This window comes from Helicoverpa zea, chromosome 16 (genome assembly GCF_022581195.2).
Source record: "Helicoverpa zea isolate HzStark_Cry1AcR chromosome 16, ilHelZeax1.1, whole genome shotgun sequence".
Classification (NCBI taxonomy): Eukaryota; Metazoa; Arthropoda; class Insecta; order Lepidoptera; family Noctuidae; genus Helicoverpa; species Helicoverpa zea.
In genome coordinates, this window is record NC_061467.1 from 9024250 (window position 1) to 9050669 (window position 26420).

At 35.6% G+C, this 26420-nt stretch overlaps 1 protein-coding gene across 10 annotated transcripts in view; it reads left to right on the plus strand.

The window, feature by feature from the left end:
• Positions 1-6907: 6907 nt before the first annotated feature.
• LOC124637633 (POU domain, class 6, transcription factor 2) overlaps positions 6908-26420 on the plus strand; it is a 133608-nt gene continuing 114095 nt past the window's right edge. For 7 of the 10 annotated variants that reach the window (XM_047174232.1, XM_047174237.1, XM_047174236.1 and 4 more), the window contains exons 1-2: positions 6908-7223; positions 10612-10706. The gene's annotated coding sequence lies outside the window, so the exon portion shown is untranslated. The remainder of the gene's footprint in view (positions 7224-10611; positions 10707-26420) is intronic. The other 3 variants (XM_047174233.1, XM_047174239.1, XM_047174241.1) reach the window with 1 other exon arrangement.

Genomic DNA, 26420 nt, shown 5'->3' on the forward strand with positions numbered 1-26420 from the left:
GGCCAAGATTCCCAGTAGTTCTATTTATTATTTAGGATAGGTTGAAGCAAGTATCAAGTTGATATGATTAGGAAGCGCAGCCGATGTCCGATGGCCGATGGTTATTATATTACCTCGATAATGTGTAGAATGTACTAACTAGTGTAAGGGTATGCTCAGATAGGGTCTTTTTCAAGTTTCTTTTCTTGATGTTGCTATGAGTGAAGATTTCTTTTCTTGATGTTGCTATCGGTAGTATTGACGTTTGCACTGCCCATTTGGTTTGTAGAGTCACTACGATATCTTTTTTATATGTAATCATGAATGAAAACTGGTGTATGTACTTTTTGAATAAACATTAAAATAAGGTAGAGTCGACAAAATAAGTCAGCTAGGCTATATAATTTTCAAAATTCTTGTTTTTTGTTTTTATCTTGATTCTTTTATTATCTTGATTGATCATTCCAAACGAGTCCCAAAATGAGGTGAAGCAAACAACTTTGGCATTCTCATCATCTCAGCTTTTTAAGGTCTGTCCCAAAATGGCTAAATTTAAATTTGGTTTCTAAGGACAGTCTGTTCACCCATTTCAATAAAAATACCACATAGATGTTCAATACCATCAATACTGGCTATCAATACCAAAGCTACAAGTATCAGACCAGTGACGTCACATGTCACCATCACAATTATGCAAGTGTTGACAACTTACCCCTGAGTGGATGTTCGAGTTGTCTGATATGATGTTACTAGGATTTAGTAGAGAGTAAAGGAATTTGTATTCACATTAAATAGTGTATGTGGGTTTTATAATCAAGGTGAAAAAGACACCACCATCATACGGTACCTGCTGTTTTGGACCAAAATTTACGTATAACTTGCGTGCTTCCCATTTATGGAAGCACACCAGCCTTTTGGACAAAATCGACGAAATTATACGACATACACTATCATCCATTTTAAATGTGGCCTTGGACGACAGAGCTTGTTCTCAAGCGACTCTTCCCATCCGTATGGGAGGACTTGGCGTCCGTAAAATTTCCAGTGTAAGTTTACCAGCCTTTATTTCCTCGGTCCATGGCACTGAGAAATTGATCAGGAAAATATTACCCACCACACTGGTCAATTTTGAGGTGTCAAGGCTGACTGAGGCTTTAAATGCTTGGAAAGTCGCATGCCCGAACACCGACTTACCCGCCAACCTGTCCTCCCAGAGACAGTGGGATGAGCCGCTCTGCAGAGTAATACGGAAAAGTTTAATCGATACGTCAATTACTTCTGCAGAGCGAGCGCGCCTACTGGCTGTGGGTGAATGGGAGTCGGGTCTATGGCTTCTTGCACTTCCGTCCTCAAACACAGGCACCATGTTTGATGACACCACCTTCAGACTCGCCGTTTGCCTCCGACTAGGTGCTCCATGCAGCTCTCCTCATCGCTGCCACTGTGGGGAAGCTGTCAACAGCCTCGGTCACCACGGCCTGTCGTGCAGCCGGAGTGCCGGCCGCATACCACGACATGCCAACATAAACGACGTGATCCGTCGCGCTCTTGTTGCCGTCGGCGTGCCAGCCGTACTCGAACCAAATGGCTTGGCACGCGACGATGGCAAGAGACCAGACGGCATGTCGCTATTTCCGTGGAAGGTGGGTAGGACTTTAGTGTGGGACGCGACATGCGTCGACACTCTTGCGCCATCTCACCTTCCCGGAACTGCATGTTGCGCTGGCTCCGCCGCTGCATAAGCAGAGAACCTCAAGCGGCGCAAATATAGTAACCTTATAGGCAATTACATGTTTGAGCCGTTTGGGGTTGAAACTCTAGGGCCGTGGGGTCCGAGGGCGCACCTTCTTGCTAGGGATATTTCCCAGCGCCTGGTTGACACTTCCCGGGACCCAAAGGCTGGCTTTTATTTCGCACAGAGGTTGAGCATTGCCATCCAACGTGGCAATGCTGCCAGTCTTTTGGGTACATTACCCAGTGACAGCGATGAGGAGCAATTTTTTGATGCACTGTATTAGTTTTAAGTTGTATATATATATATATAAGTTTATTTTATTTTATTTTCAATTAATGTAAATATATTGTGAATAAAGAATATAGGTGAAAAAGTAAATTTTAAGTATAAAAAGAGTTAAGAAAGGATACCTAAAAAGTAATCCAACTTCAAAGCTTTCTGGTGTTACTCTGTTAAAAAGGTTTATGCTTTGAATTAGTTACAAATAACCAGTATCAAAAATTCCAGGACCACTGCAGAATAGTTTAGAAACAATTTAATGAAAAATTTTACAAAGACGTAAGTCCTTTTGTAACTATGTATGAATCTGTGCAGAAAGTTGTAAAATAAATGCGATAAAAGTTGTACAACAAATCGATGCAGACTTAACCAGTATCGGAATAACATGAAATCGAATAGAAAACTGATTACACACTTTCTATCTAAGAAATCCTTGAATTATCTACGTCATGGTCATTTTACGACCATATGGTCAGTTACTTTAGTCGTTGACTGACATAATGTATATGCAAAGTAAGGAGAACATATTTATCGGACGTGGTTAGATGACAAAAAAATAAAAGATATTTTAAAGTGGTTGTATGACAAATTATTGCATGTAGCATAAATAAAAAAAAAATGCAGGAAAAGGTCTATCAATTCCAATAAACTTTGAGACATATCAGGAAACAAATAAATTAACTTCACGCTACACATCTAGCAGTTTTTTTTAAATGCTTCATAAAGTCCACTAATACAAGGTGTTGATTTGCATTTGTGCCATACTTCAGGAGGAGGACATAAAATACGTAAATAATCGATTGGAATTACAGTTAACGGGAAATAGTTAATATGCGCTGCTTTTTATGTCATTGTAATGTCATAGTATTTCAGAAATAATCCAATTTTATGAATGAAATTCATGAGTGATCGTTGCGAATGCTTTGTGTTTGCGTTTGTGTGAGGGCGCAGCACAGTTTTGAGGCCAGTAACACACGCGCCAAGTTTGAAAACGGGTAGGTGGCATTGACGAATTTCCGAAAAAAAATTAAAATCAAAAATTTTCGTGCCAATTTTTTTGTTAATTTGGGTTGAGAATCATTAGTATTATTACGTCCTTGACTATGGCACGGATGCAAAACAACAGCTTGTATTATTAAGTTTTTCTTCGTAATAGAAAGGCAGGCAAAAACGAATTCTATACAGGTTTTTATTTATATTCCGCGATGTTTTCCTCAATTTTTAAAAATAAATTCTGCTCTTGAAAACATACGATTTTCATTCGTTACGTTGCTTTTAGGTTGCTTATGATGTGACTTATGGTTTTAATGAATATCAGATTAGATATACACCAGTTAGATTCTTTCTGTAACGCTTAAAGCAGTAACATGAAAAAATCTGTGTTCTGACCAGCAAATCAAAAATCAGTAGTAGAAGTTGGAGTACAGTACATAGTAGTGATGTTAAGGATAGTATACACTTTATCTCTTAAACCATTCAATTAAAAGACGATAGTCTTTAAGTTTTTGAAACGAATTAAACGAATACACGATTCTCCCTGAACTCAGTCTTACAACCAAGTTGATATAGCAAACATCGCCTAATACAATTACTTAGAGCTTTTACAGTAGATACCTCTTTGATATGAGAGGTCAAGCAGATTATTGATTAACTAGCGATCGCCCGCGGCACGGCCCGTTTACGGTAAACTAACGTACGAAACGTCTTGACATTTAGTTTTCAATTTATTGGATAATGGTTTTAGTGAATAACGTAGCTATTTGGTTATTTTTTATGGCATTTTTGCTTGGCAGCTTGTTGAAGTGTTTTGCCGTAATATAAAACCATCTCAGATCATATGTTTCATATAAAGGAACACATTTAGCGAAGAACCTATAACAAAGCCTGTTTATCTTTAGTGTGGTAATTCTCATCCAGATTGATATATACCTAAGTTTTGCTGATTTTTGGAGAAGGTATATCTGGCCTGCAAATCTCTTTACGACGTTCATTCCAGGATTTGTTTGACATCCATGCACGATGCACGTACAATATTGACCGAAACTGAAAAAGTAAATGATAGGTAGCACTTACTTGTGAGTTGACGGCAGATAGAAGACACGGTAGAAAACAGAAGTATAAAGGAAAGAAAACGTGCTTCGCCGACACAACTTTGATATGGGCAAGAAAATGATCATTGACAAATAAGATTGAGAAGAGACTTAACTCCCAATTTAATACAAATCGACAACTTTTCATTGTCATCTTGCAATACTTTTAAAGCAAGTAACAAAAAAGACAACTCCAAATCTATATCAACATTCAAAGCGTCACCTATTTCCATACGCATCGAAGACTAATCTCATAGTGAAATCACAGAGCAACTGATGAGGCTGGCTCAGAATCACAACACGTGCCGTAATGAAGAGATAGCCTATGTCCAGACGTGTGCAAAGGTGCTCTCATTCTCGAATAAGGGAAGCTATGGAGTTGAAAATAAGGTGTAGATAGATGATCCTGTTGTTTTCAGATAGTAGTGGTAACTTTGTGATAAGATTGCCATTTTTTTCCGTTTATTCTACAGTAGAAGAAACAAGGGTGAAATCTCCTTGAATAATGATGATTTAATCCTCAAAAGGATAGCTTATGTCCAGACATGTGCAAAGGTGCTCTCATACACGAGTGAGGTAAGTTATGTAGTGGAAAATAAGATACGGATAGATGATAGGACGAAAGTTAATTTGGAACTTGTCTTAGCTGAACTTGGTGTTCTTTCTAATAATATCTTAAAGGAAATACTTTTTAATTAGATTGCCTATTTTTGCGTTTATTCTACTAAAGAAGAAACAAGGAACTTATGAAGAGACAGCCTATGTCCAGACGTGTGCAAAGGTGCTCACATACTCGAATAAGGTGAGCTACGGAGTTGAAAATAAGGTACGGATAGACCATAGGACGAAAGTTAATTTGGGTCTAGTCATGTCTTAGTTGTACTTGGATTTCATTCTAATATCTTAAACGAAAGAGTTATACCTATGTAGAAGACCTTTTAACTATTATGTAGAGTAGAAGAATCAAGAAGAATCAAAGAAGGTTTGCTTCTTGCAAGCTATGGAGTTGAAAATAAGGTGTAGATAGATGATCTGTTGTCTATCAGAACGAACATTTATTTGCGACTAGTCTCATCTTGGGTGAAGTTGGTGTACTTTTTTCTATCTTAAATGAAAGATTTATATGTAGACGACTTCTTAACGAGATTGCAATTTTTTTGAGCAAACCTTCCTCCTTGAATCCTGAAGAATCCTCAAAAGGCTCTGCTAGACCCAGCACGCGATCGAGTTGTTATCAGTTAGTCTATGGAGATGATAGTAACATTCAAAGAAGATTTTAATGTTAAAGGAGAATATTTAGATCTTGTAATTTAGAGAACTTTCCTTAAAGGTGTAGTTTGCAAACAGTTTTCCATCCTCCCATCGAGTCTTACAACTCCAGTAAAGATGTGTTTTTTCGCAAGTTTCACTACATTTTAAAATCGTCCTGATATAATAATATCATATATGAATAATCATGAAAATCCATTAAATAGCTCCTCAACTCTGGGTTTTAGAAAATGATGAGAAAAAGTATTCGATACAACAAGTTCTCTAAAGTTTAGCAGGAAAGGCATTGCGTCCCTCGCATTTGGGATCCAACAGAATGCTGTGTTGTGATAGAGTTCAGGTAACGATGATCTTACTATTTCTTTTGGATGATTAAGGATATCTAGGCAAAACGAGGTGTGGCAGAACTATTAAGGAATTTTGTTAGATTTTTTAATAGTTCGACCAAAAATTGGACGCAAAAAGTTGAAGTGTAAAATCATGAGACTCACTATAGGCCAGGTGTTGCGTTAAATTTGACCTTAGAAGTGCAATGCACCTTTAATCCGATTAATTATAAAATTTTCAAAGATCAAGAAATCTATTCGATGATACACCAAATCATTTTATGGCGTATTTATTGATTGTTACTCATTTGGGATACTTATATTTGAAATCCGTGAAATTTTTAATTGCGTTTAATGCTTTTTGTAACTTTTTTACTTGAGCGTACTCGTTATGTTTATCCAGAATCATTTTCTGAATCTATTCGAAATGCGGTAAAGCCATTATTTCTCTGGCCTGGCTATATCCCATTCAAATCCAGTTGTTTTCGAGTTCAAATGGGCCACTAAGGTGATGCGTCCGATTCGCCGGCACTGCTCGATAATGCATTGTCCAGTTACGCGAACACCCCCGAAAATACAGCATGCGAAAAAAGCCATCCTCGCCACCTCCCGCCAGCATTAATGTCCCCCCACCTCGCACTAAGCTTCTTTTTTTAATACATAACTTTTTTTCAAGATGCATTTTTACATGTTTCGGCCTAAAACTTTACACACCCAGAAGTGAGAGCCGATGGAAACGGTAACGCCTATCGGCGCTCGGACGTCTCGCTCGCACGCGCGCCGCGCGCCCGCCGGACGATAGTGGCGCGAGCGAAACAAACGCATCCGTGCCCACTGCTACGTCTTAAACTAAGATTAAGGCTCTATTCCGCTTTTCCGAACGCAGATTCTTAGTTCAAACGCATGTAACGTCAACATTTCACCACCTAGACCTGATTCTCGGTGCACGGCTCCGCATTGCATTAACTTAAACAATTAAATAGTATTTAATGAAACGCATCCACTGAAATAAGGCGAAAGCTATACGTCTCACTCTAGCGTCCAGTGCGAAGGCATTCGCGCCACGACAATTGAGTTGAGTTGAATTGAATTGAGTCGGTTAAACCGTAAAAATGGTCGGGCGGGTATAGCCGCGCGAGAAAGAGACGAACGAAAGGCGTGTTGGCCGAGACCGCTGCCTTCTTCTCCTCGACTTACGCCGAGTCGCGACTAGTGAACGTCAGCGAACTGACGTGGACGGCCGTATCTACGTTTGTTCGTGTCACGTTTGACACTTGAAAAAAAAAACGTTTCGCGCGTCTTCTGTCATTCAGATTTGAAACTTTCGAGTGCGTTCGGATATTTGACTGAGTGTTGTTGTACCATTAATTAGGATTTTATTTGAAGGAAACTGGTAACGTGTTTGTGTAATAATTAACTATCGGCTTGAACTAGCCGCTGAGACGCTATAAAGTGATGAATCAGCGAGCGCCGGCTAATTAACAACGTCACTGCTACGAAAACAAATCTAAAGCTCTAACTAAATTATTTAGCTTCTGGGATATTGTAAGTGTTCTTTTGTATTGTTATCACATTATATTCTGCTTTTTATCTTCTCTTGTGCAGATAAGTTTTGTTTTGACATTTTATTACTTTGAGAATTTCAATTTGTTTCTAAACCGTTTTAGATATTGACATATTTTTTGAAATTGTTTCAAATGTCAAAAATATTACTTGGACCAAATCAAACTTCATGTGAAAATATATTTTCCATAAGAGCACATTTTTGTATATATTTATTGCCTCATTGAAAGTTTAAGAACGAAAGAGTACGAATGTGCGACGAGGAAGGATATAAAAAACAAATTGAATAGTTTAATAAAAAAAGTTTTTAACGCGTATCGGGAAAATGATGGAATGGTTATATTTTTGACGTGCCGAAGAGGAAAAGTTACGCGGGGCGGGGCGACCGAAGCCAACAAACAGCTGATTGGTTCGAATACATGTGTCGCGTTTTTCTGTAGGTATTTTTTTTACTTTTTTTCTTTTCTTTGACCAACTTTTTTTGTAGGCTGTATTGATTTTCTGCTTTAAGTGCATCACTATGCGTATCTATCTGTGCTTGTGATGAATACAGTTTTTTGTTTCGTGTCGAAGTTTTTTTTTTAAATAATGTTCGATGAAATATATTTGAATATTAATGTGGACAGTTCAACACCTAATTTGAAAAGTAATTAGATTGTAACGATAAAAACAGGTGCATTATCATTAGACCATGAATTTATTGCTGCATCATTAATTTTCTCATTATAATGATATTAAGTGGATCGTTATTCATTAAATCATTTTGTTATCACCCACTTAATTTTTGATAAAATCGCTTTTGTAACTTAAATGTACTCTTAATTTGATATTTGATTAATTTCTAAGTTCAAGCCCTTTCTTCAAGACATTGTTACCTCCTAGAAGAAAAAGCAAAAAAAAAATCTTGTTACAAATAAAATAAAAATTAACAATAACACATTTTTAACTTTACATTATTCACACATTATTTATACTTATCTATCATTTACAAGTTTCATATACGAAAACTGCATCAAAACATGAAAAACTTAACATTGAAACTTTCAGAAAAAACCTGAAACTTTTTTCCACTGTAAACTCAGAAAAAAAAAAACAAGTATAAACACGAACAATGAGAAGCAATAAGAACCTAATAATTAAAAATCAATGTAAACGCTAATTAATAAAGATCATATTACCAACTCTAATGTTCATAAAAGTTATGAAAAACACAAGAAAATCCACTAATAATAGGCTAGCTATAACTCTACACGGTACAGGAAAAATATGATTAGAATGATTAATTGCATGATAAGTTTTTCTAGAAGATTATAAAGGCATGATCTTGCGCAAATTAAGTTTTTTTTCTAACTTTTTTCTATCCACTTTTTTCTGCATTCTATTGTATTTTCATGAAAATTAAGAATTCATTCGGTTAATTGTAATTGTATTTGTTCGAAAGTAATTTTTGAATATTTTTTTATATTTTTTCTTTTTATGATGGAGGTATTTAAAAATGTATGTTTTATGGATTTTAAATAAAGATACATTAAATATATTTTGATTTATTTTCTTAACGTTTTAACTATTTTTTTCTGACTTTTATTCCTTAACCCTGTTTTCCTTAAAATTAAATTATATAATTAGACTAAGTTGGTTCACTATTCTAAGCCATTTTTATATAAATTATACAATAGGTTTCTACTAGGTACACTGCCAAAAATGTTTGAATCTTTTGAAAAATCTAAGCGTATCGATCAAGAGTCATGAAACACTTTAATAATGGACTCCTTATCAGTATTCGGATTAAAAAAAAACAGCTCCAAAAGGTGTCAAAACTAACTTCATATTTAACTTTTCTTAGAACATATTTTTCGAAGAAAAAAAAATCTTCATACCAAAAAACGGTGATCTTATCTTTCCAAGAACTTTTGAGCTTACGTACAAAACTTTATTTTTTCAGCACCTTAATTTTCACATTTCCTTTTCAATTCAACGTTCATGATACGTTCCATTCATTAATTTCTGTGTCCAAAATCATAATGATTTACTGTCTCTTCTAGCCAATCATAAGTCCCTGTCTGTCCAGTCTAATCTATTCGTCAGTTGTATTTAGACGTGATCGCATCATTTTATTCCATTGAATTCTTAGTCCATTGTACCTAATTAGAGTATCTCACGTGACTCATTTGTATCCTAACTTCGTTGCTATGAATCAGTCATTTTAATTGTACACAAAGTCATTAAAATTCTCTGGCTTTGATTAATATTGAGATTGTACAATTGTGTCAGGCACAATAATCGACCACGATTTGTATATAGGCGCTTTATTTTTTAACATTAAAACGTTGGAAATGGAAACATCTCGCCATTTTACGACAAACAGAACACCGTCTCTGACATCAACTTTTATAACCGTTCAAACAATTACTTCTGATCGCGGTGTCGCCCGCGTCCCGGCCGCGAGAGCGACAGAGACGAACATAAACTACTCCGCTACGCCCATCAATGTCTAATTGCTTTTATTATTTTAAGGCATCGTAATCATTATGGCCGCAATAAAAATTGTAATTACTTCTCATTAGTTCAATTAAGAATTTTCTAGACACGGTTTAGTTGATATGTTGATTGCAAAATGGTTTAGTCTAGTGATGCATTGTGTTGAGAAAGCGGCTTTTTATTACTATTACGTTATTATTAATTCCCTTGTCTGTGGGTGAAATCTGATGTCGATAATCAATAAATTTTATGAGTGTTAGACACGGCTCGTATCAATCAATATTAATGATCATTCCGAAATTTGGAACTAATCGACGTATTTTAATTTTTAATATCCATAAGTTCTAATCTGACCGAATAGGTACTTTAACGGCTACGATTCGAATTTGAAAATGGTTTTGTTTCAACCGTCATAACGGTTTCGAACAAATTCAAAAATTAGGCGCATTTAATTCGTCAAATTACACGTCTATAAAACATCTCGTAATACTAAAATAATAGATTCGATAAAGCATAGCCGATGTGTTCGTAAAAAGAACGCGCTAAGAAATAAAACAGCGAAGTGTGAGCTACGAAGTTGGAAGTGGAACAAACAAAAAAGAAGCGCGTAACGCACGCTCGCGAGGAAAAACTTTGCCAAAAAGTTTTCATGCACGTGGCTAACACGTGGTCTTGGGTGAAAAATCGCGCAGCCCCGCGCGTTCCTTGCACCACCCCCTCCCCCCGCCGACACCCGGCGTCTCCCGCCTGAGGAGTCCTTTCTAAACGAAACGGTCTAGGCGGGAAGATGCGGCCTCACTGCTAAACTGAAGTTTATTACACCGGCTTGACTTTTCCGTTCTTTTCTTTAGTTTACTTAACTGGTATTTCTACAGAGTTTCTTATTGTACAGTTGCGGCGGCAGTCCCCAGTACGGCGGCAAGCTGTTTTACCCCTACTTGAAGACGTCTTCCCTACAAAGGGACTTCCTATTTGCCAGTGGCTCCGGTACGTAGCTTGTAGTTAGGCACAGTTTATTTGTAGATCACGATAGACTTGATGAACACTAAGTGGACTTTGTCGAAGCCATTAAGATTGAACTACTCTTTGGAGTAACGAAGATTTAGAAGTTAGTTTAAGAGACATTTTCTTTAACTTTAAATTGCCTTCAGTTGATTCACGAAGTAGGGATTAAGATTAGCCGAATTAAACTCAATGAAATTGTAGCGAGTCATTATCTTAAATTAAATTTGAATTTCGAAAATTCGAACGCATAAAAAAAGAACGCAGACGCTGGCCAGTAAAGCAACATTTCACAGAGTCGGAACAAAACGAAACTTATTTTAAACATAATAATTAAGGTGAAAGTTTTAAATTCATTCGGCTTAATTATAAAAACCAACTTGCATACGGTTGAAGTAATTAAAATTGTCAATGCATAAATTATGTGAAGCGCGTAATAACAGCTTTTGTACGCATCTGTAAACTATTTTATCTTAAGTACGATCTCCGGAACGACGTGTGTAGCATTAAGGGCCAGTAAAAACTATTAACAGTTCACTACAAATGTTTGTTTATGTAAAGTTAATTCTTTTGAAGTATTATCCATCTTATTTATCGATACAAGAGTCGATAGAGAGGATCTTCTGAATTAGTTTACGTGCTGAGTGATGGCCCCGTTTGACATATGGAGTCGATTAAATTTTATCGATTTAACGATGCGAGCTGTTTGTCAAAATCAATTATAGGATTACTGGCGACCACACAGCTTTTTAATGGGTGGTTAAAAAATAGTTTTGATCTACTTAAAAAAATATTGACGAAAAACAGGAAGGAATGGAAAAATTAAAAAAAAGTCCTCAGACTACAATATTTATCAAATATTTCTTTCAGGATCGCTGATTGTCTCATTTTTAAATAATGGTCCTGCTCTTTCAAACAACGAAAACAACGCAGCCATAACATTTATTTTAACTACTATAACCGACCATTATTTTCGTAACAAGTCTCCATTGAAAACTCCAGCTTCACGCTAACGTACGTCGTAAGTTATTCAAAAACCACTTTTGGCCGCAATAAATATTCTTAACCGAAACTAGAGCAATACAATAACACATTCACATCAAAATTGAGTTATCATTAGCTTGGTTTTGCTTCGGCTCAGCTCACACACACACTCATCCACATAGTTTTATAGCAACTGCCGAGGCGCCCGAATTACATCGCAAACAAGCTCGATTAGATCGACTCCGAGAACTGCCCATAAATTCTACCCTAAAACAACCGCTCTGTTTAGTTTGGAAGCACCCATCCCAGTAATTATACAATAATTCATACTTTAATAAATACTAATAAATCGTGCCCTCACTCCGCCGACTCGAAGCATTATCGACCATTATTACACGATGTAATTACACCCAATAAATTACCAAATAATACATCAATCAGATGTGTTATAATTTTCTTATTATTACTTGATTTTTTTTCACTTTTTTATTGGACAACGGGCAATTTTATTAAAATTATAATGCAGCGGCCGGCTCCAAATTGGGGTAGCTGGAGGCTAAGTTTCGATTTAATTATATATGTAATGTTTAATGATATATTCTTATAATAAGCTACCTGATGCTGGGCTGGGCATAAATCAAATATTTCATTAAAATTCGGAGAGCTTACAACCCTTCATTTGGGTAGTTATTAGTCTTGGGATACGATTGTTCGCGAAATCCTCTAAGTGTAGGTGAGTGCCTAATTTTGTGGGGAAATAGCATTTTTGTAGTGACGTTGATGAATGGGATCCATTTAATCCGGCCGAGCTTAATGTATATTAGGATCGATAATCGACTTCATGTTAGTGTCCAAGTATTATCGATTACAGTGCTTTACAACACTTGATTAGTAGTTCTTATTTTTATTTTTAATACGAGTTTTAAAATGGAACATTGATTATTATTTTTATTTTTATTCATAAGTACGTTGATAATGAATTTAAACGGAAAAGGCATGGTTTTAAATTAGATGAATAGTACATACGTACGTTCAAATATTTCAGATAAAGTTATTTCCCTATTCATAGACGTGTTCCTGTTCAAAGAAAAACAAACTAAACATGAATTATATTTATATCAGCTGCTTATTATAGTGTAAATGAACAGGAAAATGAGTAATAATTATAATTGTTTACCTTGTCCGACAAAAATCCAACGCTTTATACCTACAGGAAAACTTAAAACATGGAAACTATAAGGATTCTATGGGAAGAATTGACGGGAAGCATGTACCTTACATTGTAAATGCCATATTTTTGTGAATTATAAAAAAATACGGTCTTGAATTTATAAAATTCGGAATCTTCAAATTGTTCCATAAAGCTTCAAAGGATACGTATGTAATAAACAGAAATTATTTGCATTGAAAAACACACATTTCTGTATACGCAAGAGAAGTCTTGAAAAGAGTCTTATGGATTTTAAAATTAAGCTGCGTAATGTGCGTATGCGCTGATGTAGGTAAGTTCATTGATGAGTAGCCAAACGTCTCAAAACATATTATTTTAAAAAATTCGGCTTTTAAAATATTACTCTAATGCTTTTATTTTATTAGCATTAGATTGCATTCTTCATCTACCTAGCCTTTTCAAATGTTGGGGTCGACTTCCAGTTTTACCTGAAGAAGCTAAGTACTAGTGTTTGGCAAGGAGCGACTGCCAATCTGACCTCCTCAACCCAATGACCCAGGTAACACGTTAACCATTGGTGAGTTTGGTTGCCGGACTACTGGCTCCGAAATGCTTGCCCAAGGGAAAAACTGAGGAACTCGTCATAACATACATAGCCACCTTTTCACCAGATATATCAATCATTGCTTGGCCCTGTAATCTTAGCCAAGAGTTGCCTACTGTTACAGCCTTTTATCGTCCCACTGCTGGGCACAGGCCTCCTGTCACACGGAGAAGGATTGAGCATTAATCACCACGCTTGCTCAATGCGGGTTGGTGATTGCAGACTTTATAGTCCAGGTTTCCTCAAGATGTTTTCCTTCACCTTTTTATCAGCCATTGGTGTCCAAGATTTACATAGAAAGTAGATACAAACTTAGAAAAGTTGCATTGGTACTTGCCTGACCTGGAATCGAACCCACACTCTCATACTCGAGAGGTTGATTCTTGACCCACTGGGCCACCACGACCAGGAGTTGCTGTCAAGAAAATATTTTATTTAAATGGCCCAATTGAAGACTAACTAAGAAAAATACCAACATACATACAGCCAGGCCAAGACTAAACCAATTTCGCGCAAACGCTGAACTGGATTAATTAGTTCTATTTATAGAAATTTATATTACTTGGCCAACTAAACAATAGTGGATGTACATTAGATGATTCATTTTCATTGTTCTAAAATTAGGACAGCTCTCATTGTCACTCGTTTAGTTCCAAAATCCTTTGATTAGTCCAACGCCATATGGCTGAATGAAACGGACGGTGGATTTGTGAATTGGATGAGTAAAATTAATTTTAGCTTGTAACACTTAGCTGTAGTGGACTTGTTCTCAATAGGTCCTTGAATGAAACTGTACGATGGTGATCAAAGTGTGAGTCTTGAGCATGTTTTTTGTGCTTTAAAGGAAACAACTCTACGTATGAATGAAAGTGAGCCAAAAGCTCTGAATGCTATAAATATTCAGTATTTAATTCACAATGATCAAAGAGGAAAAATATTTAACCATTAACCAAGTATAACGGTACTGGTATTCTTGAAGATCAAAAATCGGTATTGAAACTTCTTAAACTTTAGGGAATGGGATTTAAAAGTTAGATTAGTAAGATGAAGAAGCCAGATATTTAAATTCTTCTCATAGAGAAAGAATCCGAGGGCTTGTCAATAGTTGTCAATATCTTGTCAATTCATTAAGCGACTTCAAAAAACGAAGTTCTCTGTTGGACCTGTAAGTAAGAACATAATACAAACCTTCTACATCCTAAGCCCGAATTAGTGCTCCCACCGAAATACATGGTACATTTTCAATACACCCAAGACAGCATAGCTAATAGCTATAGAGCATTATGTTCTAAACGCCAGCATTGCAGTGAACCGACACGAAACAGTTTGTACTGTAATTGACATGACTGTCTTCGGAAGACAGTCCAGAAATAGAATCAGTCTTGCTTCATTCAGTTTTAAAGTTAATCAACGTTTTTAAATGGTCTTTCAAGGGTTTAGATGACGTTTTGTTAGGGGCTTAGATGAAGTTTTGTCGTCTTTTGCTTTAAATGGAAACTTATTTGTGCCGTGGCGTGATGTACGTTTACTAATACAATATTATAAGTACGAAAATATATCTTCTCTTCTGTCGCACGTTAATTGCAAAGCTACTGCACTGGTTTTTGGCACATAGATAATTTGGAGCCTGAGAAAGGATATAGGCTAGTTTTATCAAGTTGAGTGGAACTCATGGAACATCTAGTGAACTGAAAAGTTTGTTTGTGAATCTTAGGATTTTTTTATCCAGGTGTACAAAGTATTTCTGGTGAGACACAAGCGTATAATTCCAAATAGTTTTCAAAAGAAAACTCGTAAGATACAATGATATATTTTTATTAAATATCGTAATCTTGAAGCAAATACTTATTTCCTAAGAAAACTTGATATAACCATATCCAAGCCAATACAAATCAAATCTATTCAAAAGTAAAGTGGCACCAACTACGCTATGCCTCATCCAGAGATTGCTTCCATTTCCAGGAATAGACGCATTATTTGTTAGCTTCGAACCTCCGTGATCGTTTCTCTTCCATCCTTTTTCCCTTTGTCCTCATTCCCTCTTCCCTCCGGTATTCTTTCAACACGTCCCACCCATTGAGATTTGCTCTTTCTTATTTTCACAAATATTTTCATTTCATGGCTTTTAAATTTTTCGACGGTTCTCACAGTGTGTTTGTTTGGGCTAAATCTGTTTTTTGGAATGGATCTAGTTCATTTGTGTTAGTGGTTTATGTTCATTGTAACGTAGTTAGTATTTTGGACTGCACTTATTTTGGTTTACTTTTATCAATCAGGCAAATCTTCCAAAAAATATTCCGACTTGGTTAAGCGCAGTTGTAGGTCAGTGTTGTAACTCCAAGATTCAAGCAGTACTTATAACAAAACTATGTTGACGGTCATACAATTTCTTCACCCGATAACTATATTGGACAAACAAATACACTGCTACAGCTACTCATTCCATGTGCATGCTAGCTAATAGTGTATACAGTACCCTTCATAATACACTAAACAAAAAATTGAAAGCCCAATCACCAATTAAATTAGTCCTTCCTCCTTCGATAAAGAGCATGACGGCCTTGATAAGCCCATACAGGCAATTTAAAACATTTTCGAGTGTATTTTAGAATGGCTGCAAACCAGGGATGTGGCTACTTATAATGATTGTTTAAACCGTCTCCCGTCGAATCGTTAGTATAATAACCTTGTTTAAATCAAGTGTCTTCTTCCGAGGAGGGGAATAGAAGCGGAAATATTTCGCACAGAAACTAAGAGGGATATTTGCGTTACAATTGTTTCTGACCTATTTGTGGCCTTTGTTGCTTACGTGGTATCTCTCTTGTCAAAGCATTAGGATAGTCATTTGAATATCTTTAGTAGTCATTTCTGGTAATCAGTAGCCAGAAAGTCTGACGACCAGTCTTGCTAAGGTATTGGGTTATCCTGGTACTGGGATAAGGATGTCAGATAGGCAGTCGCTTTATGTAAAACACTGGTACTGAACTTCACCCAAAAAGAATGGAATTGGCCGATCACAACGTGGGTTGGAAAGGGCTAGCCTCTAAGAATCTCTATCTTTCATTTTATTTATCTTTGCTTGTCTTTGATTTGATGACTTGTCTTAGAAGTCTTAGGTTGTCATTTCAGAATGTTACTCTGATCAGAATGATTGAAAAAGGTTTGAAATGACTAAGAAAGAATACCCTCTTCCCTTATCCAGCAGAAGGCTGATTGTTATACCATGCACCAGTATCTATATAGGGACTAATCATAACGTGTGCAATGTTGAAAAGTCCTTCGGTAATATTAGTGACATCAGAATTCAGAATTCTAAAACTGACCCACGGTCATGATTCAAGGCAATGTACGGGGTCAAGCTTATCCCTAAGCTTCTACCCGCAAACTATTCATCCCTTAATTAATTTACCCAAGCACAAGAAAATTCCTACTTCCTACTTATCCTACTTATATCCTACTTCCTACTTTATATTATAAATGTGAAAGTTTGTGAGAATGTATGGATGTATGTTTGTTATTCAATCACGTAAAAACGGGTGGACCGATTTGATTGAAATTTGGTATGTAGATAGGTGATATCCTGGATTAACACATAGGCTACTTTTTATCAACACACCACGCGGGCGAAGCCGCTGGCGGAAGCTAGTATACCATATTTACGTTCCTTTTCAACTCTGAATAATGTCCAGTGTCAAATTAAACGCTTATTAGGCTCAAATAAAAACTAGGTGTACCTATTTATACGAGGACCCATTGTTTCCAAACCAACAAAATCTGAATGCACCAAATGCGGTTAAAAATATACAAATATAACAAAACCGCATCAAAACAAGTTTGTCAGTGTCTTCATTTGTTTTGAAAAATTTAAACAATATTTGTAAACTTGACCAGAACTAATTAGGTATTAATGAGCTCATTAGTTATACAAGGAAACTGGTAATCAATTTCTTATCTATCGTAATGTAGTACCTCGGTTACACAATGTTTTCCCAGTGCGTAACTTAATTACGAAAATATTACGCCTCATTAATGAACGCCACCTTTTTGAGAACAGGGGAACGCATGGAGTCGATACTGTTCTGGATTTATTTTTATACAGGTACATTTCAGCTAAGGTGGTATTGTGTCAACGATTACTCAAGTTGCGTATAATAATTAGTGATTGCTTTTGGCTTTTTGTTAACTTTTAGTAACTTTGCATGAAGTGCTATGAAGAACTATATTTTGGTTGATGTTCAATAGTTTTGAAAGTCTATTGGTTACTGTAAGTAATTACTTGAAATGGTCCTAATATATAATTTTGATGAAAAAATGTAGACAAGTTTAGGACACTACATATAATGTAGATACAAGAAAGATCAAATTTTATAGAAATTAATAAATTATTAGCCAAAAAATAAAATTGTATACTCGAACAAATGGCCACTCCACCGAACCCTGTTTGCCATAAGCGGAAAGAACATAAATACACTGAATTCCGGAGACTCGTACGCAGCAAAGGGTACAAACAAAATGATAAGTTACCAGAAACATGTGTCAAATAATCTTTAATTTAATGAACGTTACAATTAAAATATTTATTTGGTCACTGCAAAGGTCACATTGTAAAAAATCTTGGACAAACAAACTAATTAGGTAGGATCGTAATTACTTGTCGATCTTTGATGTACCTTTTAATTACTGGTTGTTTACACCATGATAACACAGGCTGGTTACTGTCCGAATAATTTATATCTCATTTGTGACGTCACAAAATAGGCACATTATAAAATAATAATAGGCACTATAGGCAGCCATCTTGCGCGGTTTGTTTGAAGTGATAACTTTTAAAATCATTAACATAATTACCAACGTTCGTTTTGCTTTTTAGGGTTCCATACCCAAAGGGTAAAACGGGACCCTATTGTTTTCGCTCCTCTCTCCGTCCGTACGTCCGTCTGTCCGTCTGTCACCAGGCTATATCTCATGGACAGTGATAGTTAGAGAGTTGAAATTTTCACAGATGATGTATTAATATTTTGGGGGGCTCCCATACAAAAAACGTGATTTTTTTTTGCTCATTTTCTAAATAATGGTACGGAACCCTTCGTGCGCGATTCCGACTCGCACTTGGCCGGTTTTTTGTTGCAATATAAGTTTTATGTCTTTGCCGAAATAAAAAGGAATGTTTTAATGAGTTCAATGGTAGCGCTAAAATATGCTTTAATTTATGGGCGTGTCGCATCTTAGTTTAAGAATTAATCTATGATTAGATAAAGCTGAGTCTTACGGAGGCGTTTGCGCATAATAAAGAATAATTAGTTTCAACTTGGAGATCATTTCGAATTAATAAATTTTAAAGTTACGTCTCAATTGGACTAGATCTGTATCTAGTTAGAAAAAGCTCTACTTAAATATAGGTGGCTTAATTCTAAGTAGATTTTTATCTGTTGAATTATTATGAGGATTCATACAAAAAAGTTTATTGAACTTTATCAAACTGGTCGTTACTATGCTATGTACATATCAAACCAATATATCAAAGAAAAAAAAATACCTCGCCTTAGTAAATAAAGGTATTTCGGAATTATTCTCTTTTTCACCACTATTCAAATAAATTAATACAAAAAAGCAATGTTTTTGCTGAAGGTGTTAACAGGAAGATCTATACTCATAATTAATGTAGGGGTACCCCTTATATAATTACTTGTTGGAATTCCGAGAACTGTATGTTTAACAGTAACCTATACAGTTCAGGTTAGAAATCATTCCTTCAATTAATGGCAATAATTACTTAATCAAAAATCTCTAAAATCAACATACTAAAGACAGTTTATGGAACTTCCAAAAAATGAGGTCATGACAAAAAATCTTTCGAACCATAAAATAATTCAAAGAACTTACCTACATAAATCTACGTATTGAGGACCTCTGTAGAAGTTTGGTTAAAAACATGTATTTCAACTAAAATTCTATAGAGTTACTTTCCAAAAAAGCTGTCTATTGTTTTGTGCCGAGTTCAAACTACGTCAACCACTACTTGAGGAGGTTGCCCTCGATTTCTCAGGGTTCCCATCATCAGATCCTGACCTAATGACTATGGGACCAACTGGCAGCTATTCCGCGTCGAACAAAAAAAAAATCATGTAAATCGGTCTATAAACCTCGGAGTAATCAATGTACATACATAGAAGAAAAAAAAACATACCGGCCGAATTGAGAACCTCCTCCTTTTTGGGAAGTCGGTTAAAAAAAGTCTGTATATCAAGTCACATATCAAAGAGTCCTTTAACAACTATTAAATCACAAACAGATATTTGCTACTCAAAAACAAAAGAAAACGGTTAATTTCCAAGCCGTACCCTTGACCGACTAGTTCCTATGTCGGGGAGGTTTGAGAATCTTTGGGGAGAATGGGGTGGCGCGGGGTAGAAAGATACTGATAAACCCGATGGCCTTAGATTATGATGTTGGCATTTATTGTGAAGATTTTTTCTTTTAACTTGCTTATTGTTTATGAAGACACGAATGTGATTATAGCAAGGAACAATTTTAGTAAGTTTAGTCTATACTTATATAATAAAAGAGCTTTTATTGTACCTTAAAGGCTCCAAAACAACTAAAACGATTTGAAAATTTCTTCACGGTTGGGAAGCTACATTATCCCCGGTGAACATAGCTTGTGAGAAAACAGCTTGTGACTAATAAAAAGAAGGATCCATCAAACAATTTTGAAAATAGAATAAATCTCGGTACTTAAAAAAAGTAAGTACAATAACAGTTGAAAGGTATACAAAAAGATTTTCTTCTAAACCAACAAACACAGACTACAATGGGTATTACACATTACGATCGCTCGTAAATGTTGAAAATCGCGATGGCAATCGTAAAAATGGTTGTTCAAGTTATAATTTCAACGGAAAGAATAAAAAAAATAGACGATTCGGAATTAAAATCGCTAATGACTAAGACCATTAAGTTAATCATTTTAATTAGACGTTGGTGTACGCTTGCGTTTCTATATTTTTTGAGTAAAGGGGAGAGTGGGGTAATGTTGTAGCAGCGGCCACCGCGACCGTTTCGCTTTACGCTTATACAATACTACTCCACTTCATTACAACCAACTTAAACTTCAGCACAAAACAGCAATGTATGACAAATTAATTTGACCTTAATTAGATCAGTGTACGGTAGCTGTAACTACATAAAATCTATCAAATGTCATAAATAAAGTCACAAACGAGTCCGTAGCGGCTTGTCTTTTATTGGGGTGATAAAATTAGACGTTTTTGTACGAACAAGCTACTTCATTGAATTTATTAATTTTATTATAGGGTTACCTCATTAAAACAAGGTTCATTAACAAAAATACAAGAAAAAGTCTTAAGCTAAATTCTGCTTAAGTTATTTTAAGATAAATAAGAAACTCTCAATTCAATATACTGATGAACGCTTCTAGATTTGTAAGTATTACCATTTTACTGAATTAAAAACCCCTTCATTTAGTCCCTGTCTTCGTCAGTCGTGATTTCGTGAAGGATGGGTTACGGAGGTTCGAAGAAATATCGCGCTGATTGCACGCGGCACTTATTTTTCTACCCAAATTAGAGAATACCTATGTTTTTACAATACTGGAAAGTCGTATAACTACCGATACAAGAAGGTTTCTTTTCGCTTCCTCAAAGTTGGCTTATATTTTAAGCAAATTGGTCTCTTAGTACACCAAAGTGGAATATCCTAAAAATCTACTATAAATACGCTCTTAACATAACAAACTAGATTTCAATCACATTTCCAACGACTAATATTTATCCATGCGAAAAGTATTATAAAAATATGCCATATCCACCTCTTCCTAGCTGAGCACGTCGAAAAGATCCAGACGGACATCTGAATAGCGTCTCATTATCTTTAATTATATACTGATTCTTCGGCAGAAGGGTGCCCGCTTTACGTATTGCTACGATCCCAATTATAAACTGCTATATATTTAGTTTTATACTTAAATGTATTAAGGATTCGTAATCAAGACCATTAATTTCTGCATTTGTCTGCATCTTTCTTTATAGTCTGGGGAATTGTGATTAGTGAGGTATAAAATGAGTTTACAATATTATTATTAGTGAAGCGGGTTTGCTTTTTGCATTTTGAGCCAAGTGGTCACATAATGAACGTACGTCACGTACGTTCTCGTTCTTTGAACATCATATTCTAAGGTGTGTCAATATTCCTAACATAAATGATAGTTAATCTCAAACAAGGCTTTAATTAAGCACCTCTTCTATTCTCTCCAAGCTTTCTGCTCCAAACGACATAAGCCCATACTTCAACACAAACGGTTACAAGCGATCCTAGCAATCCAAATCAAGATGTCTCCAAGCCCACCCTTGCTATCAAAACACTAAAAACTGTCATCATAAACATGAAACTGCGCATCAACTATAATTTTCATTAAAAACCTCGATATAAATAGAGAATCTTTTCAACGGTACTTATTAGAGGGTGAAAAGGGGATGCCAAGGTAAAAAGTGTAATTATGTTGATTATTTAGGCCTTAATGCGCCGACTATCCCGCACCTCCCCGAGCCGTCATTAATCGCCCCCCTCCCCCCTTTCCTTACAGCCTTTATTATTTCGTTTCAATTATTTTTGTGATTATCTTTTTATGGCGAGCGCGCATTAAAACTCGAAAAAATAACAGTGGACATTAAATGTAATTAGAATCGAAATTACGAGATGTCACCCGGTGGTGTTTGTGTTTTTAATATTATTAGGGTTCCCTGCGTTTAAGCTGCGTTTGGCGTTTTACGCGCGCTTTAGATGTCTTTCGCTTTAGCTTTTTTGTTTATTTGTTAAAGATCGTGTCAATTTACCTCCGTTTTGTAACATTAGATGTAGCCATTTGATGCTTTAGTGCTTTTTAAACTGCTCTTGCTTGCCATTTAGCATAATTAAAGTCACAGATATATTGTTTATAGCGGCGTATGTAAAATGTATTCAGAAATGACAAAAATGGTAAATAGAGATGGATTCATGTAGTTGTCTTTGTATAAACAGTTCGTGGATACTATGCAGAGGTATTGAGGTTCTAAATCCGTTAGACTTGTAAAAGTCAGGAGGTTATTTGGATGTACCGTTGAATAGAAGTGTTGTAAAGTACGTAATTAATACCTTAGAAAGGGAATAGGTGTACATGGATCTATACGTGTAGTAAAAAAAAAGTTCTTTTATGTGTTTTTGCTCCTAAAAACACCCCAGATATTCTTTCGTGTTTATGATATTAGTTCACAAAAAAAATTTTCTACCAATATCAACATATGAACATTAAAACCTTATTAAAAATCTATACAAATGTAAAGCATTAATTTCTATGGCAACGGAAATATAAAAACACGTAGACTTAATACTAAGTTGGGCGCGTGACTATCGACAATAGAAGTTGGATTTGCCAACCCTTTGATTCACTCACTAATGAATAGAAGAGACGAACAAACGAAGGTCAACCTTAAGCCACAAAAACAGAGTTCAGAATCAAATGTAAGGAAGAGTTAATGCATATTATTATTAAAAGTGTTTACGGATGAGCAATTTTTATGATTGTAGTGGCACAGATGTTTAGGTATTGTTTAGTTAATCGTTAAAATCTTTGGTCGCTACTGAAAGCAGGAATTTCGTAGACGGTTTAATTGTTATTTCATTTGACAAACGGTTGTAGGGAGCGAAATAAAAAATTGTTAGATCGACTTTTGACTTGACGTTAAAAAATAAATTTTGCTACGGTGCCAGTACAGAATTTAACCCTCCCCTTCTCGTAGCTGTTTTGTGCCATAAGTTTTAAAAGAACTGTAGAGTTAGGTCAGCTCAAAATACGTTGAACTAAAACAAAAACAATTGAAGTCGACCAAATACTTAATACCAGCTACTTGAATATCTGTGGAGATAGAACTTTAGATCAGTGCCTGTGAATAGTCTCTCGTTGAATCACTACGTACCTAGTACTCGTGCTTTTACTGCTATCATGCCCCTAAGTTTTAGTCCTTTCTTTATAATAACTTAATTAATAATAAGATTAACAAAACAAAAAAAGGTATAAAAATCTCTCTTTCCACGTAATATCTCTTACATCCAAGAACTCAACTAAAACCTTTTTGCAAACACTTTAACTTAATTCAATACTGCACTCCATATCATTAACTGTCCAACAGCGGCAAAAGCAAACAATTTAAAATTGCCATTTAATAAATATAAAACTGAAATAATTATCCGCATTTTACAAACGTGTGGTCAGCGGCGATCACGCGGGATTGGCAGGGTACGCCGGCGCTACGGTGACCAAGCGTCATTCCCCGCATTCGGGACATGACTGTTGATTTATTTTGTGAAAACTATTGACTTATTCGAGTGTAAATCTATAGGGTTATCGAATTTGTGCAATGATATATTATCTGTGAGGAGTAAGGGATGTTTAAGGATTGTGATGGCTATGATAATGTGGGTATTGTGTCAATGTGACATAGTAACAATAAACAAATACTTCATAAGTACAACAATAATGAGTACTTTGAAGATTAATGAGTGAGTGAGAGTTTTGTATAAATATTAAATTCCTTTAGAACTCTGTTTTTCGTAATAACTTCTGAACAATGCGAGCTGATCTATTTTTTAATATAAACCATTTCTTTAGATTCGACCTAGTACTACAACGATAATCATCATAAAAAAAACAATAATCAAAAAAACACATTGCCACCAAATCACCAAAATTAAATTCGAACACAAAACAAACAGGTCACTTTACAAATCAGCCACAATCCAAATTCCTAATAAAACCGTCGAACAAACAAGTGAAAAATAAACATCACATTGCAATTTTCCAATAAGCTAAAATCATGGTGGCTTCGCGTTCGCATCGAAATTGAAAGTGGCGGCCCGAAAACGCTGTGGACATCCATTGATGTATCTCTTCATCTATTATTATATTTACGAATGCGTTTATGCCGGGCCTCAATGAAAGCGAAACCGATTTCAATTGTTATCCCTCTCACCGCTTAATTGACCGATATTTGTAAAAGCCATTGGTTAATTTGCGTTTTCAGGGATACACTTCTAGTGGTTGGTGTTTTTGCGATGTTCAGTAGTTTTGTTGGTTGTTCTTTGGTTAACATATCAGGTACAACTGAGCTCCGTGTGCATATTGAAGGTACTCAGGACAAAGCTAGCTCTTGCCTGGGGTTTTTCTTATCTCAAAAGAAAACTACTACAAAATCAGATGAAAAATAACCTATAAGTTATTGTGATATGAAAGTGAGAGAGCTACCTGCAATATTATTAAGTTTCATTAACATCCCTTAAGTAGCTTTTGACAGAATAAAACCTCTGATCCAGGTATAGAGCGAATCATGCTAACTGCTAGTTAAAACTGTTTAACTGTGTAAGTGTACATAAAATATACCTGGGTTTAATTTTAAAGTACGCTGGCAAAGAGGAGTAAAATAACCAACTTCTCACACTTGAACAAAACATAAACCAAACAAACCAGGTATAAAACTAAGAAAACAATTAAAACACCAATAAAAAGTGCTACAAAATCTCAAAACTTGTCCACAAAACTGCTAACTTCATTGTCACTGTAGCTCAAACTTTTTACAGCTCATACTCTAATCTCATTTGCATTCTAAACAGGAAGCTGTTATGGACCAACATCATAATCTTTCTGAGTAATAAACACCATTTCAACGTTATATTATATGTTGTACCTAGATTATTCTATTGTTTTACCATCACTTCGTTTTATAAGCACTATTTCACACTAGGTAGCGGCTTTTCTACGGTCAAACTCGCGCCGTCACGCGTGTACCTACGTACAACAGAAAAAAATTGACATCTACCGGTTCAAAAGATGATACGTGAAGCCACTCGGTAGGTTTTCTGTCGCTCGAGAAGTGTCCCTCGTAAAAAAATCGAGCAGCACAACTGCTGGTGTGAAAGCGCTCTAACAATGCGTTATTCCTACAAACAAGAAAGGTTTACGTTTAACCAAACGTTAACTTTTGGCAGTTCAGTGTCAAAAAAACTACCATCGTTTATTTTTATACAAACCTCGAATTAAGACTTCCGCGGTGTCTGTGCACGCAATAAACTCAAGAAGAACTACATTGATTTTATTCCCCAAAATATTCACGACACGGTTTAAGAATAAATAGTTATTGAAACCCGAGGGGTTGTTTGTAATACTTAGATTGGTCAAGGGGAGGGATCCGTAAATTCCGTTCATATCTCTTTTCTTAGAACAATCAATCAACTAGATAGCTTGAATGTATCCCCTCCGTGGGTGAAATATTTACTAAAGGTTTCCAGAAACTAGAAGACAATCCTCAATGCGTAGGTCTACGTGAAAGAGCTCATCCGAGAAACTGCTACCAATAGTTATTGCTAGTGCTAGAGAAGTTGCTCATTTCGGTTTAAATTTTAACGTTATGGAACTCAAAGTCTGTATGTATTTTATTTTGTTTTGTAATCATTAGTTTGTAAGAGACTGTTTGTTTCCTAAATAAATAAAAAAAAAAAAAAAAATAAATAAATGATTTATAAATATCCTAAAAGAATTAGTATTGAATTTGGAGTTGTGACATAAGAGTAACAGATATCCATTTTTAGGAATCTAGCTGATTCTTTTGATGCTCGAATGAACTTAATTTTATGAGCTAAACTAAATTAAAGTGTAAAAAAACATCACTATCATCATCATTGTTGCCTTTTCGAGCCATTGCTGGTTGAAAGATATCTTCTCATACAAAGGGTTAGCACTCACCACTAGCCTTGCTCAAGACAGAATTGCGATTATGTTTATGTTAAGATTTTTTTACGATATCACTTTCAAACCAAGTTATCTTTACTTACATTGTAGCTGAAGCTGCAAAGTTTGTTTCTTTCTTGACAAGCTAATCTCGGCATCTACGGG